Here is a 16,067-nt window from a genome sequence, read left to right as displayed (position 1 = left end):
TGGATGGAATATATATATAGCCTAGATATATATATATATGAAAAATATTTATAGACCTCATACATACATTAATATACTGTAATACGTAAACCTCTCTGAGCCTTTTAATAACTTCCTCTCCCATCTGCCATAATAGTTCTGGCATTTTCATTTAATTTAGTGTGAGCTACCACTTTCTGCAAGCTTGCCAGTATCATCCAAGTGGTACATAGCATAATCTCCTGAATTTTTGGTCAAAGTGTTTAATTCTCTATTTCAGCAAAATAGTACCATATTTATATGTTTTCTTTATCTAAATGTATGCTTCTGCAGCCCCCGTTTACCCAGCACCCTCCAGATCTAATTCCATACACATTATTATTTTTCTTGCCAGTTCAGGTTGCCAGTGGCGCCTTCAATACACAGTCCTGTTACTCCCTTAGCAGCCTAAAACTTACTTAGCTGGGTTATTTTGTTATTCTACCTTAGTTATCTGGTGACCAAGAAGGGTGGTGTGACTAAAGCCTTAGGGCAATGGTACATGTTACCTTATCAATCAGTAGCCTCTGTATCAACTTCAAATAAGTAGTGAGCCTTTAGAATGACTAAGAAGGCAAATTTTATGTGTCCCAAAAATCCACAGATACTGCATTTCAAAAATTTTTAGTGCATCAATCCACATGTCACCATCTAACTTATCAGGGTCTCATTCTTTCTCGATTGGGATTGGGAATCAGATGTTGGTAAAGTCTTCTCTGTTTCTACAATGGCTAAGTCTCTTTAATAACCTCCGTGGAAGTACTTTGATTTTTACACATAACCTTAAATTGATAATGAATTACCCTCAGTTTTTATTCAATGCATTGATAGCACCTAACAACAGCCATTGAATTTCAGTCAATAGTTACTTATTCCAATGTAATTCTGAAAGTCTGAGATTTACACTAACTATTGCACTCTCTTCCACCAATATTCCATCCCAGTTCACCGCCAGGAAAGTTTTAACAAATGCGTCATTACAACATTTGGGGGCTATTCACACTTTAGTTACCAACAGTGATGTGGTCCTAAATGACACCATGCCAGTAGGGGACACGGCTCCAAAATCTCATTCAGGTTTTTTTTTATAGGACAGTTGCCCTATTCTAGGTTTCCTATATATAGACACTGAAACAGATTTGTATGCAGAAAGTTTAATTGGGATATTTTCTTTGGTAAAACACTTATAAGGACCATCTAGGATTAACAAATATACCTAATCCAATATGGTGGTCAGAAGGAAGGAAAAGATTCAGACCAAGGCCTAACCAAGAAGTGAATAGCAATTGCTTACTGGCAATGAAGAAATGGGGGCAAGAAAAGTATCTTGAGAAAAGTGAACATCATAAAAAAGATACACAAGTATATATGAGAATCTCAACATTTAATATTGCTAAAGTGTAAAGTGTGAGCCAAAAAGTAATGAAAGATGAAATTGAGTTGGGGTACAGAAGCCTAAACAATGAGCTTAAAACCTTGCATTTCATTATTGTGAATAATGAGCGAGGGACTGAAATGATCGAAATTGCACGTTGGCTTATTCTAGCAACTTTAGGAAGAAGCGATTTGAGAGGAGCTATATTGGGTATAAGAACATTATTTAAGGGTCATAAATGCATTCTGCCTCTCATTGCTACACATGTACTTTCAGCAACCAATTTGATCATCTTTTGAGTTCTGTGATTTCATACTATCCAAATTTATTGGGAACTGTTGTTTGTTTTTGTTTTTGGGAACTGTAGTACTATTTCTTTGGCATGTTTTATTTCAATTTTTTTTTTTTTTTTTTGAGACGCAGTCTTGCTCTGTCGTCCAGGCTGGAGTGCAGTGGCTGGATCTCGGCTCACTGCAAGCTTCGCCTGCTGGGTTTACGCCATTCTCCTGCCTCAGCCTCCCGAGTAGCTGGGACTACAGGCGCCCGCCACCTCTCCCGGCTAGTTTTTTTTTTTGTATTTTTTAGTAGAGACGGGGTTTCACCGTGTTAGCCAGGATGGTCTCGATCTCCTGACCTCGTGATCCGCCCGTCTCGGCCTCCCAAAGTGCTGGGATTACAGGCTTGAGCCACCGCTCCTGGCCATTATTTCAATTTAATTATAACTCTGCAAACAATTATGGACATCTCTTTTATACTCAGCATGATGATACTGTGCCAGGTACTGGATAAAGACAGTATGAATACTTTCCTCTTTTTTTTTTTAATAAATTTAACTTTTATAATACTTTATAAATATTATAAAAATTTATAATATTTTATAAATACATGCTTTCCTCTTTTTTTATAAATTTAACTTTTATAATACTGCTTGACTTAGTGAATTAGTTATAATGCCAAAACTTATAACTAATTCACCTCAAACTCTATGAAGAATTTTATGCCTCTTGCCTTCTGATTTAAAAAAAAATATTTTAAAGTATGCTGATAAATTAGAAATATATTCTATAATTTCAAGAGTAACTACTAAAAGGATAATATAAAAAGTTAAAAAATCATAAAAAGTAACAGTAAAAAATAAGAAAAAGAACAGCTAAAGCTAATCAATGATACTAGAGGCCAATGGTCACCTCAAGAGCGAGAACTCTATTGACTGGGATTGAACACGAGGCGATCTTGAGTAATGTGTCTATCTCAGTGCTGGATAGATGGGTGTAAAAACATGCAAAATCTATGTATCTGGGCTCATAATATTTGTGTACTTTACTGGACATAGGTTAGCCTCAAATTTAAAAAGCAACAAGTTTTGTAAAGAACTTCTAGAAGAGACCAAAGTTTTTTCTTCTCTTCCATCTAGTGCCAGACTTAGGCAGGCAAGTTTCTTTAATTTTCCTATTTGTGTTAAGCTATTAAACTTTTATTGACTCTTTGGGACCCTGTTTTATCTGGGAGATTACCATGGTTGTTCCTGAGTTTGATTTTCTGCCCCCATATCAACTGCATTCATCTACATGCACTCTCCAAGGTTTGGCAGTCAAATGCCCTTCATCCTTAGGTGAAAGCCAGCTGGTCCATCGTATACCTTCCATGGTTCCTGGTTGATTCGTTTGTATATTGTTTCTCATACCACCATTTTTATGCGACCTTAAAGTGAGTTTTTAAAATGTGTGTGTTTCAAATATATATTTTATCCAGCATTTTAGTTGTTTCAGTCATGAGAGTCAGGTACCTAATCTGCTATCTGATAAGAAATAGAAGTGTCTCTGCTGGCAGTATTAATCTTCCATCTGCACTTTAGACCCTTTTTTGTAGAATCAGCCAGAGTAGGAGGATTCTGTTTGTTTGGTTTCTTGATTTCCATGATCACATGACCTAGTCTAATTATTTCACAGATGCCTCCACCTAGGCTTCTGTCCCTCACACTTCCAACCTTTGCACCAACCCTGAGTCCAGGTCCTAACCTAATACTTTTATGTAAGAGTGGTTGGAAGAGAGGTAGGGAGGGGAATGGAAAGAGTAAGAGCAAGAGCAAGAGAAAGAAAGAGATAGAAAAAGGGGTTTATGTTAGCTGAAGAGTGACTGCATGTTTTTCTATTTTTTGAGACGGAGTCTCACTCTGTCGCCCGGGCTGGAGTGCAGTGGCCGGATCTCAGCTCACTGCAAGCTCCGCCTCCCGGGTTTACGCCATTCTCCTGCCTCAGCCTCCCAAGTAGCTGGGACCACAGGCGCCCGCCACCTCGCCCGGCTAGTTTTTTTTTTTTTTTGTATTTTTTGGTAGAGACGGGGTTTCACCATGTTAGCCAGGATGGTCTCGATCTCCTGACCTCGTAATCTGCCCGTCTCGGCCTCCCAAAGTGCTGGGATTACAGGCTTGAGCCACTGCTCCCGGCCCTGCATGTTTTTCAAATCATGGTTTTCTATTTTTTTCCATTGGTACTTTGTCTTCTAGTAAATTTTTTATTAGGTTTAAAACTGGTTTGTGCAAAATGAAAGTTTTTCTTACTGAAATTTTATTTAATAATAAGGCTTTTATATCTTTTATTAGCTCTTAAACAACAGGTTTCCCACCCTGCCCCGAGGTCCTACTAATTTTGTAAAGCAGCAGAGTCTATTGTGCCATTTTCAAAAACACCTATTATCCATTTACAGTGTGAAATTCATTGGAAAATAATCTAAAAATAACTCTAAGATCTACATGGTATAGAAGTTTACATTTTTGCTTTGTTAGTAATATCAGATCAGATGATGTTCTACCCTCACACTTAGCTCAGAATTCACTGTAAGAGTGTAACTGACTTTGGTTAATAGCTAAATCAGTAGGAACAATCAAGGATTAGAGTAAAAGAGGTATTTGACCTCAAAATCTGGAGGCTATTTGTGACTTATGATAGTTCAGTAATAAACTATTAAGGGAGTTAGTGAACTCAGTGAAAACCCAACGACATGGGTCTAGAAGTATTAAACAAATAAGGCTCAGCTGGCCAGCTATTGAGGAGCCAAGTGGAAGACAATCCAAAGGATCACTGGTTATCTAAAAACATGGGACAGACAAAGCATCATTTGGGAATTGCCTGGAGGTGTCATCAAAACTGGTAATAGACGCTGCGGTGCTCCTACTTGGGAAATTGTTTTGCTGAAGAACACAGCTCTTAAACCAATGAAAGCCAATGAGAATATTGCAAGTAAAAGTATTGCCAACACGTGACACTTCCATAACTACTGGGGCAGAAAAATCAAAGCCAGAATGAGATACCCCTTCATATTCACTAGAATGCCTGTCAAAAATAAATATGTGTATATATATATTATATGAATAAATATATATATATATACACACACACACACACATATATCTAGTGTTGGGGAGGATGTGGGAGAAATTAGAACCTTTTACATTGCTGATGGGAATATAAAATGCTATAACTGCTATGGAAAATGTATGGTGCTTCCTTAAAAAATTAAACATTAAATTTCCATATATTTTTGCAATTCCATTTCTGGTTATATATCAAAAAAATTAAAAGCAGAGATTTGACAAATGTTTTTGAACTCATGTTCACAGCAGCATTATTCACAATAGCCAGAAGATGGAAGGAAACCAAGTGTCCATTAGTGGATGAATGGATTAACAAAGTAGTATACACAGACAATAGAATAGTATTCGACCTTCAGAAGAAAGGAAATTCTGACATATGCCACAACATGGCTAAACTTTAAATACATTGTGTCGAGTGAAATAAGTCAGTCATAAGAGGACAAATACTGTATAATTCCACTTATATGCAGCACCTAGAGTAGTTAAAGTAGAATGGTGGTTACCAGGAGCTGAGAGGAGGGGAAAATAAGAGTTAGCATTTAAATGAATACAAAGTTCAGTTAGAGAAGAAGAAAAAGTTCTGGAGAGGAGCATTGCTGATGGTTGATTACACAACAATGTGAATATCCTTAATGCTACTGAATTGTACACTTAAAAATGATTAAATGGTTTTTGTTGTTGTTGTTGTTTTATTTTTTTGAGTTGGAGTCTCGCTCTGTGGTCGAGGCTGGAGTGCAGTGGCGTGATCTCGGCTCACTGTAACCTCTGCCTCCCGGGTTCAAGTGATTCTCCTGCCTTAGCCTCCTGAGTAGCTGGAACTACGCCACCATGTCTGGTTAATTTTTGTATTTTTAGTAGAGATGGGGTTTCATCATGTTGGTCAGGATGATCTGGATCTCCTGACCCCATGATCCACCCGCATTGGCATCGCAAAGTGCTGGGATGACAGGCATGAGCCACCACATCCAGTCTTAAATGTAAAATTTTATATTATATATATTTTACTATAAATAAAAATATTTTAAAAATTTAAAGTCAGGATTAGAGGACTAAGAACAATTTACATGGCTTTCATGCCCTCACGATGATTGATACATACATCGATGGGGCAAAAAACAGTAATTTAAGGTAGTAAGCCTAACAAGAAAGCTATCAGTTATCCCCTAGTCCATTTTACATTAGTAAGATTTCTATTGTACTTTATGCCCAACAAAAGATTAGCATGTACTCGTGATTCAATGAGTGTTTAATGTGCCAGGATCTCTGTCCTGTGCTGTGGGGGATGCAAAATAACTAAAATCTACCATATTTAATGTGTACAAAACCTTCATGCAAGAACGCTTAAATATTACCATCCTGTATGAGAGAGTTGACAATTCAAGATGAGCTAAATCTTCTTGCCTGCCACCTGTTTTCTTTCAAGATTTCCCCCAAGTCATATGAAAATCCTTTATTCTGAGGGTGGACATCACATTTGACATGGCCACATAATGCTAAGCTAAATTATTCTAAATCAATTGCTATTAGTACCTCTATAATGGAAGTTCCCTTAAGAAAATCAGATGAAATTTAAAATTGATTTTGTGACCAGAGCTCTGAACATATGATATAATAAAGCAAAACATTCCTGTGTTTCTATCTGGGATCTAAAAGACCAGACTGACACACTGTCAAGTGCTTTAGTTTATGAATCTAAATAGTCAATGACATGTCTGAAAAATATACATATAATGAATACACAGAGAAAACTGCATATATATGCTCCATTCATTCTCTGATCTATTTTCCCCTAAACTGTCAAGAAGCAATACAATTTTAGTTTATGTATTTTCCCATAGAGAAAACTTACCTAGAAAAAGTCTCCAATAAAAAGGTTGATTCCTCCTCAGTTATCTTTGGCCAACCTATTAAGCATATACTTCCTAATTATTCTTTCTAAAGCACACCTTTGACCATGCTACTGTCCTACACAGAATCTGTCAAGAGTTCCTACTGACTTCCAAAAAAGGTTCAAAACCTCACTCAGATAGTCCAGGACTGCAGCTTCTTTCTCTGAATTGTTTTTAAATTTATTGTCATCTCTGTATAAAACAAAGCACTTGCCACTTCTAAACAAACCCTAAAGTTTCCCATCTTTAGACCTGTTTTTATACCATTTTTCCTTACTATAATGCAACTCTATACAAATTTCATTCTTCAATACATAAATGTATATAACCATTTTGCTTAGCATCGTACTAGATATAGGAAAAAGATGTACACACTTTGATGGACTTGCTAGTATTTATTTATTTATAGATTAATACTAAATACCTCAAGGTATTTGTTAAGAGCTTACAAATAGAGAGGTAGGCCATCATTTCAGCTTCCTAGGAATCTAGAAATATCTGCATGATTCTATTTAAGTTTTTTTTCTCAGAATAAGTTTAATGAAAAAAAATTATTGTCATTTTATTTCGTCCTAGTTTTCTTTTTCTTTTTTGAGACAATCTCATACTGTGCCCCAGGATGGAGTGCAGTAGTTTGACCACAGCTCACTGTAGCCTTGACCTCCCAAGCTCAAGCAACCCTCCCACCTCAGCCTCCCAAGTAGCTGGGATCGCAGGTGCATACAACCGCACTCAGCTGATTTTCGCAGGTCCATAAAACAACATCCAGCTGATTTTGGCAGGTGCATGCAACCACACCCAGCTGATTTTCGCAGGTGCATGCAACCGCACCCAGCTGATTTTTCTTACTTTTAGTAGAGATGAGGGTTTGCTATGGTGCTTTGGCTGGTCTTGAACTCCTGAGCTCAAGCGATCCTCCCACCTCGGCCTCTCAAAGTGCTGGGATTACAGACATGAGCCACTGTGCCCAGCCTCTTCTAGGAATATTTACTGTCAAAGTGTAAGAAAAAAAAAACCAGCATACACAAATATTGCTATTAAATATCCCATGAACATTTATTGATTAACTTCCATGTACTTCAAAGTACAGGAGGCATTTGAAAGTGATGGAAAAATACAGAGGATAGTTATAAAGGTTAGTAAGAATTTTCATTCTTTAAGAGTAATGAAGCATAACTATAATGCAAGGTAGAAAGTGACATTGTAAATAAAAAATAAAAATAAAATAAAATAAATAAATAAAAGATTTGGCTTTGGAGTTAAAAGGAAGAGATTTCCCCTGCTTGGGAAGATCCAGAAAGCTGCATGTTAAAACAAGATGTTTCCATTTGTCTTCAGCAAGCATCAACCACAATGGGAACTCATTAAGACAGCTAAGTACCAAACTCTTCAACATGGATCTGTTTTCATGGTGTCAGTTCTATATGTTTATATATATTTTTTCCTTGATCTTATGAAGATTTCAATAAATCTACACACAAAAGCACTGAAAACAACATTTGCCACAAAATACCAAAGTTCTTAAATATTAGTGATTTGGAATTACTGTGTATATTCCTAGCATGGACTAGCTCTTTTTTTTTTTAGAGATTTGGGAAATTATTTTCGGACTATTTTCTCCTTAGATGCTGTATGACTTAATCAACAGTAAATAGTTTCATGAGTAGTAAGAGAAGTGCTTATTTCAGGACCTCTGTTCTGTCTTTCACAAACTTAAAGTGCTAATGGAAACCTTGTGAATTAATGCCTGTTCATTTCAGGGCTGCTCTTGCCCTTAGTGTATCTCTGGAAAGACATGCTCCAGAAAGTGTGCTTTCCTTTTCAAATGAATATGTGGATTCCTGTGAGGAAGGGAGAGGCAAGGAACAAATCCTTTTCAATATTAACTCTGGAGTGTTGCTATTAATGAAGGATGCATGAAACAAAATAGTAGTTATTTGAAAAGCCAAACAAAACGATGGATTTTTAATATAGCTTAACAAATGTTTATTTAGTTTCTACAAGGTGCCACAGTTTTAGGCATGGTAGACAAAGAAATGAAAGTGGCAAACAAGGTCCACATTCTCTACATATCTCATGTTCTGGATGTATGCGATATGGATTATAGGGAGAGAGAAGGCAAAAGGTAGGAGAAAAGAGGAAATAAAATACATGTCATTAACAAGGAAACAAATTTTAAAACAATTTCAAATAGTGATAAGTGCTATGAAGACAATAACTTAGGGTGAGCTGATAAAGATGAAATTGGTAGGGATCTTATATTAGGTGGATGCTGTAGTCTAAAAGTTTGCTCCTCTGCCCCCAGTAAATTTTTAGGTTGAAATTCTAACCCCCAACACAATGATATTAGGAGGTGAGGGCTTTTGGGAAGTGATTTGGGCTCTGCCCTCATGAATGGGATTAGTGCCCATATGAAATAGGCCCAAGAGAGCTTGTTCACCCTTCCACCATGTGAAGACACGGCTAGAAAGGTATGAACCAGGAAAAAGGTGGGCACCTTGATCTGAAACTTCTCAGCCTCCAGAACTATGACTAATAAGTTTCTATTGATTATAAGCTACCTAGTCCATGGTACTTCATTATAGCAGACTGAGCTGACCAAGATAATGAGCATGGAAGAGGTAAAATAAGGAAGTGACACTTGGCCTGATTCCTAAATTATCAATTAACTTACAAACAGCAAGACATATAAAAATTCAAGCAGTAAAGTAGCAAAGACAAAGACCTCAAGGTGGAAACCAGCTTGGAGGATTCTAGAAAAAACAAGAAGGCCTGTATAAGGGAGGCATGGTGACTAAAATGGGGGTGTTGCAAGATAAAATTGTAAGAATTGGTAAGATCACGTAAGGAAGATAATTTAAGTTTGCGTAGTGTATATAAATAGTTTGGATTCTAGAAAGACTGATTTGAAGCCGTGATAAGGATTTCTGTATACCCTCATCATACGTTAGTGAAATCAAACTTTATTTTTACATTTATTCAAGAAGCAACGATTAAGGAGCTCCTATGTGCCAGAGTCTGAAGTTGAGGGAGAAGGTGGAGAGGAAGAGACTTGGTGTTTGTCCTCCAAGAGTTTTTAGAGTGAGAGAAAAAAAAGTGCTAAATTCCCTAAGTACACTACATTTATTCAGTATTACGGATATTCTAAGAACTGATATAACTTCCATTGTGTAAAATCTTTGTATATGATACATCATGTAATTTTAGCTTTGAAATATAGGTATTATTTGAGCATATTGAAATGGAAAGTGTAGGGTGCTAAAAGTAAAGACAGAAGGAAAAATGTAGGGCCTTTTATGGAATACAGGAAGTTTCATCTGTCCTTGTGTTGATAATACAGTCCATATATGTGAGGTAGTGACGGAAAATGTATTCATTCACTCAGTGGATATTTACTGAGCAGGTACTATGGGAAGAGCCATCCTAGCTGCTCGTAAACTGTATTGAATGAGATTAAAATCTGTCTTCTTAATGGAGCAGTCCAGTAGGGGGAGACAGGTAATAAACAAATGAGCATAGAATACAAGGGGGCGACATTGTAGGTGGTTAAACTTTTACAAAGGGTAGTCAATAAAGGTCTCTCTAATAAGTGACATTAGAGCAGAGACCTGAAGGACGTAACATGTCCTTCATGTGAACATCTGGGGAAAGGTCATCAAAGCAGAGGAAACAGTAGGTGGGCATGCCCTAAAGTGGGAAAACACCTGAAATGTTCAAGAAAAAATGTAAAGAGAATGTTATGGCCGGGTGCGGTGGCTCATGCCTGTAATCCCAGCACTTTGGGAGGCCGAAGCAGGTGGATCACCAGCTGAGGAAATCGAGGCCATCCTGGCTAACATGGTGAAACCCCATCTCTATTAAAAATACAAAAAACTAGCCGGGCATGGTGGTGCGCATCTGTAGTCCCAGCTACTCGGGAGGCAGAGGTTGCAGTGAGCTGAGATACTGCCACAACACTCCAGCCTGGCAACAGAGCGAGACTCCATCTCAAAAAAAAACAAAAACAAAAACAAAAACATGTAAAGAGACTTTAAAACTAAAATATTATGGTGTTGAGAAGAGTCCAAGAAATTGCAACCAGGACAAAAGCAGAAAGACCAAATAGTGGGCTACTGAAGTTTTCCAGGTATGAGGTAATGGTGACTTGGAGCTGGAAGTTTAAGGAGGAAGTGATGAGAATGGTTAAAATCCTGGATGTACTTTAAACAGATTGGATTTCATAATGTATCAAATAATGCACAATGGAGGAATCAGATTGACACCAAGTATTTTAGCCAAAGTAACTGGAAGAATAGAGTTGCTATTCTTTGGGATGAGGGAGAACAAGTATTTGTTAGGCAAACTAGACGTCAGTTTTAGGCATTGTCTTAGTCAGTTTGGGCACCTAAAATATGTTACCACGGATGGCTTCCACAACAAACATTTGTATTTCACAGTCCTACAAGCTGAGAAGTCCAAGATCAAGGAACTTTTGGCTTTGGTTTCTGGTTAGGCCACTCTTCCTGGTTCACAGATGGCAATATTTTCATTGTGTTCTCATGTGGCTGAAAGCAGAGAAAAAGGTAACTTGTCTGATATTTTAATAAGGGCATTCATCCTATCATGACGGCCCCATTCTCATGAAGTAATCTAACCCTAATTACCTACAAAAGGCCCAATCTCCAAACACTATGAAACTGGCGATGAGCATTTCCACATATAAATTTTGAAGGGACATCAGCATTCGGTTCATAAAAGACATAGTAAGTTTGAGACGCCTATTTATGATTAATTGGAGATTTCGAATAGGCAGCTGGATTATATGAGTGATATGTGAGGCTAGAGAGCTCAAGAAAAATGGCTGGTCTAAAAATAAAAATTGGAAAATCATCAGGAGATACATACTATTTAATGCCTTGTCACTGGATGGTGTGAACAATGGGGAAACTCTATGTAGAGAAGGGAAGGCGGCCTAAAATTGAGCCCTGTGTCACCTCACAATTTAGAGGTCAGAGTGAAAGGAAGAATCAGAAAAGCAGAAAAGGAATGTCAGTAAAGAGTGAAGTAATAAGAGAGTCAAAACAATTAGAATCCCAAACACTAAGTGAAGCAAAGAGAACGTGATTATCTATAACAAATACTCTTAAGTAATTTGAGAACTGAAAAGTGATCATTAAATTTAGCAATAGAGAAGTAACTATTGACCTTGACCAGAGAAGTCTGAATAGACTGGTAAAAATTAAAAGATCAGGAAAGTAGCGTCAAGAAAGAAAAGTTGGAGAAGCATTAGTGAAGATTAACTCCTTTGGGGTTGTAACAGGTGGCAAAGAAATGGGAGAGTAGCTGGAAAAGAAGAAACGGACAGTAAAAGGTTTGTCTGAGACAGGAGATAGGTTAACCTAATTGTAGGCTGTTGGCAATGTCTCAGTTGAGAGTAATTGATGAAATGAGACAAGGAGAATTGTAGAAGTGATGTTTTGAGTACAAAGGTTATGTATAAAAGTTGGTATCTGAGGCATTAATGGTTTATTCACACTTATAAGATGGAAAGCAGAATGTATTTGTATTTACATTTACAGGTAAGTAGATATGGTAATGGAAGCTTGCGGAAATTCTTTTCCGTTTCCTTTTTTCTTCTTAGTGAAAGAGAAATCAATTTTATTAGCTGAGAGTTAGACTGGGAAGGAAGTGATTGTGGTAGTTTGAGGAGAGGGAAGTTTTAACAGTTCTCTAAAGGAGAAAGGTAGAGAATGAAGTACTTTTCCCTAAATGGACCCTGGTTCAGAACAAAATATCTACTTGAGATTAGTAGGCATGCATTTTAAGGGGTATCATTAAGTAATGTGTGTATGTTTTTCTCCAACATGACTTTAGGTCAATATAGGAGGAGCCCTGAGTTTAATCAACTTCAGTTTTGTAAGACTAGTAGTATGAGAAGGCCACTATGATGCATGGATGAACTCTAAGCTTGGGAGGGACAAGATGGGACATAAATTTAGTGAGCCAGAGGCTGTGAAGCTGTTAAAGTTATTGATATTAATAAAGTCTAGCTATCATCAAAGTCAGTCATCAAAGTAGGATGGAAAGCAATATCATTTAGATGAGAAAATAAAGAAATTAGGATAAAATAATTACATGCCAGCATAAGAAATAAAGACCACAGACTTAATCTTAGTGTAGCCAAGATACTCAAGAACTTTTCAGGAGGAAAGTGGCATGATCACTATAAAAAAGACTAACAGAGAGGAGCATAGAGGATAAACAGAGTAAGTGGAGATTGAAGGTGGGAGAAAAATATTATCAGTTTGCTGGCATAACTCAGAGCAAAAGCAATGGAGGCAAAAACTGAGGAGGAGCATAGAGGTTGGGTTGTGCTCTGTTTTGAGCATAAAGAAATATATAAACGGGATGCATTCCTCCAAGAATTTGGCATTCAACAGTGGAGACAGGTATAAAAATAAACAATTTTGATCAAATATGAGAAATGCTATTGATATGGTTTGGAGTTGTGTACCCACTCAAATCTCATGTCAAATTATAATCCCCATTGTTGAGGAGGCACCTGGCAGACGGTGATTTGATCATGGCGGCAGATTTCCACCTTGCTGTTCTCGTGGTAGTGAGTGAGTTCTCACGAAATCTGTTTGTTTGAAAGTGTGTAACACCTCCCCCTTTGCTCTCTTCTTCCTTCTCTAGCCATGTAAAAAGTGCCTGCATCCCCTTTGCCTTCCACCATGATTGAAAGTTTCCTGAGGCCTCCCCAGTGATGCTTTCCATACAGCCTGTCGAACTGTGAGCAAATCAAACCTCTTTTCTTATAAATTACCCAGTTTCAGGTATTTCTTTATAGTAGTGTGAGAACGAACTAATACAGCTATCCCACAGGTGTTCACAAAATTTTACAAAGACACACAGAGAGAATTAAATAATTCTGATGATTCTGCTACAAGCAAAGATAAGGGATGAAATAACTTAATTGAAAACATATATATTTTAGCTGAAAGATGAGTATTAATTTTCCATATTGAGCAGGTACAGTTGGGAATGCTATGTAGAAAGAAGCATAAGCTTAAAGTCAAAGAGTCATAAATAACATGGCATGTCAAATATATAGTGATGTTTTGGATTAGACTAAGCATGGGTGCTAAGGGGAATATGTTCAGATATAAGGTTATACTTATAAGTTGAAACCAGTTAAAAAAGGACTCTAAATACCAAGCTATGGAATTTAGAGTCTCTTTCTGTAGATGAGAATTCACTGTGTTAATTGTGTAGTTTGAGAGATTTCATGTGTATTTATGTGTGTGTGTTTTGGTGTAGTGAGCATGTGCACAAATATCTCTTTAAAACAGTACATGATTTTTTTGTGTGAATAAATTTGTGCTTATTTGGTCACATTTTTATCTCCCACGAAATTAGTGACAGCATAAAGCTGGTTTGGAGTTCTAATAGTTTGCCACGAACAGAGTAAAACTAGCCATTCTTTATAGTAATCCAACTGGAAACATTGACCTCATCACAATTACACTTTAACAAATGAAGATGATCAACACCTCCATTTGCTTCTATGCGCTAGAAGCAAGACCAGAGAGACAATATTATTTGGGGACAGTTTCTCTTTAAACCCACTTCCACGTCTGTACAACATTGGGATTGGCAAACTTGATAAGTCTACAGTTCATTTCATGCCTAAAACTGTGAGGACTGTGTAAAGAAGGAAAAGGAAAAGCTATAAGTAATATTTTGCTGTGAATACACACATATCCAAAACTAAAAGTGGCTATTCCTCTTTTTTCCAATTTAGGAATAAAAGGTAAAATCTCGTTTTTCAGAAAAGAAAGTGGCGAAAACACTAGTATGTTAACATCTATGAAGTAAACAATCACATTGAATGCTAGTACATATAAACGGATTTTTAAGGGCAGCATGGAACATTGCTGGCTGGTCTGATTAGCATAATTTTGTTAACGTTCAGTTCTTACTGAATATATTTCATTTGAATTCTGAGGAATAAGCCAAAACTTTAAAACAAAGCTAGCATGCTATTCCCCTGTTTATATGTTTATCCAATTTTTGTGACAAAATGTTGTGACAAAACCACAGCTTTCAGTGGGTGCATGGAGGTTTAAGTGGTTTCATCTCAAACTGGAACCAGATGTGAGAAGTCGTGAAGTTACCAAATGTCATATTACAAAACCAAAACAAAACCGCTGTTCAATGTCTTCGTCGTTGCAAAGCACCAAAATGATGTGTTTCAAGGATCAGCAAAGATGTGAATGAAATTTGTCTTCACTGGGAATGAGGATTTAATCCAAGACCAGTAAAGGATTAAATTGTCAAGGGATTTGGGTGAAATATGTGTAGATTTCATAGGAAACTGTGTCAACTGTTGGCCAAACTCATGGAGCCTGATGATTCATCGTGTTGAAGTCTTTTCACTGTTCTACAAACACCATGCTCATATCCACTTTGACATTCTCCTTCGTTTATATCCCGTAGTGAAACTACTCTTTTGTTTTCATCAGTTTCATTACTCCTCGTTATTAATGATCCAGCTCAAATCCAGTTGTCGTGTAACACTTTGCATGCATACTACACTCCTTTCTGTAGATGGTCTAATGATCAACTAATCCCCTCATTTTATTAACAGGCAAAATATGTTACTCTTTTTTGTAGATTATCTAATGATCATCTAATTTCCTCGTTTTATAAATGGGCAATATATGTGTCAAAGATTCAAAGACCTGGAAAAGTCACATAGCTTACTCGAGGTTTATGATTTCTTTAAATTCCTAAAACTTTATCTATAACACAATCTTTATCTTAACCACCTGTTTATAAACATCCAATGTGTGAACAATGTAATCCTGTGTTGAACATTAGGGGCACTACCCATTAAAAATCCTAAAATGTGAGCAATAGTTCTAGAGTGCCACAATCTGTTCTCTACATTGGTACTTTTTTCACAGGCCCAGAAATATGGGAAGAAACAGCACTACTTCCCATGTCTTTTAAACTGGTACCAAGATCTGAGATGAGCACTTTGGCTTGACAGGTTCTCTACTATTGCTCTATAAACTATTTGTGTTATTGTAGTGTTATAGTTCATTTTGACTGCTTTAACAAAATTTATGACTGCCATAAATTGTGTGACTTATCAACGATTAACACATATTTCTCACAGTTCTGGAGGCTGGGATGTCCAAGATCCAGAAACTAGCATATTGGTGTCTGGTGAGGGCCCATTCCTCATAAAGGATGTCCTCTTGCTGCATCTCTGCATGGTGAAAGGGACTAGCTTGCTCTTTGGAGTCTCTTTCTTAAGGGCACAAATCCCATTCATGACGGTTCTGCCCTCGTGATCTAGTTGCCTGCCAAAGCCCTGTCTTCTAATATTATCTCATTGGGAATTGGGTTTTATCATATGAATTTG

Source organism: Rhinopithecus roxellana, chromosome 1, assembly GCF_007565055.1.
Source record: "Rhinopithecus roxellana isolate Shanxi Qingling chromosome 1, ASM756505v1, whole genome shotgun sequence".
NCBI lineage: Eukaryota > Metazoa > Chordata > Mammalia > Primates > Cercopithecidae > Rhinopithecus > Rhinopithecus roxellana.
The sequence above is the reverse complement of the archived record's forward strand: the minus strand, read 5'-3'. Positions refer to the sequence as shown.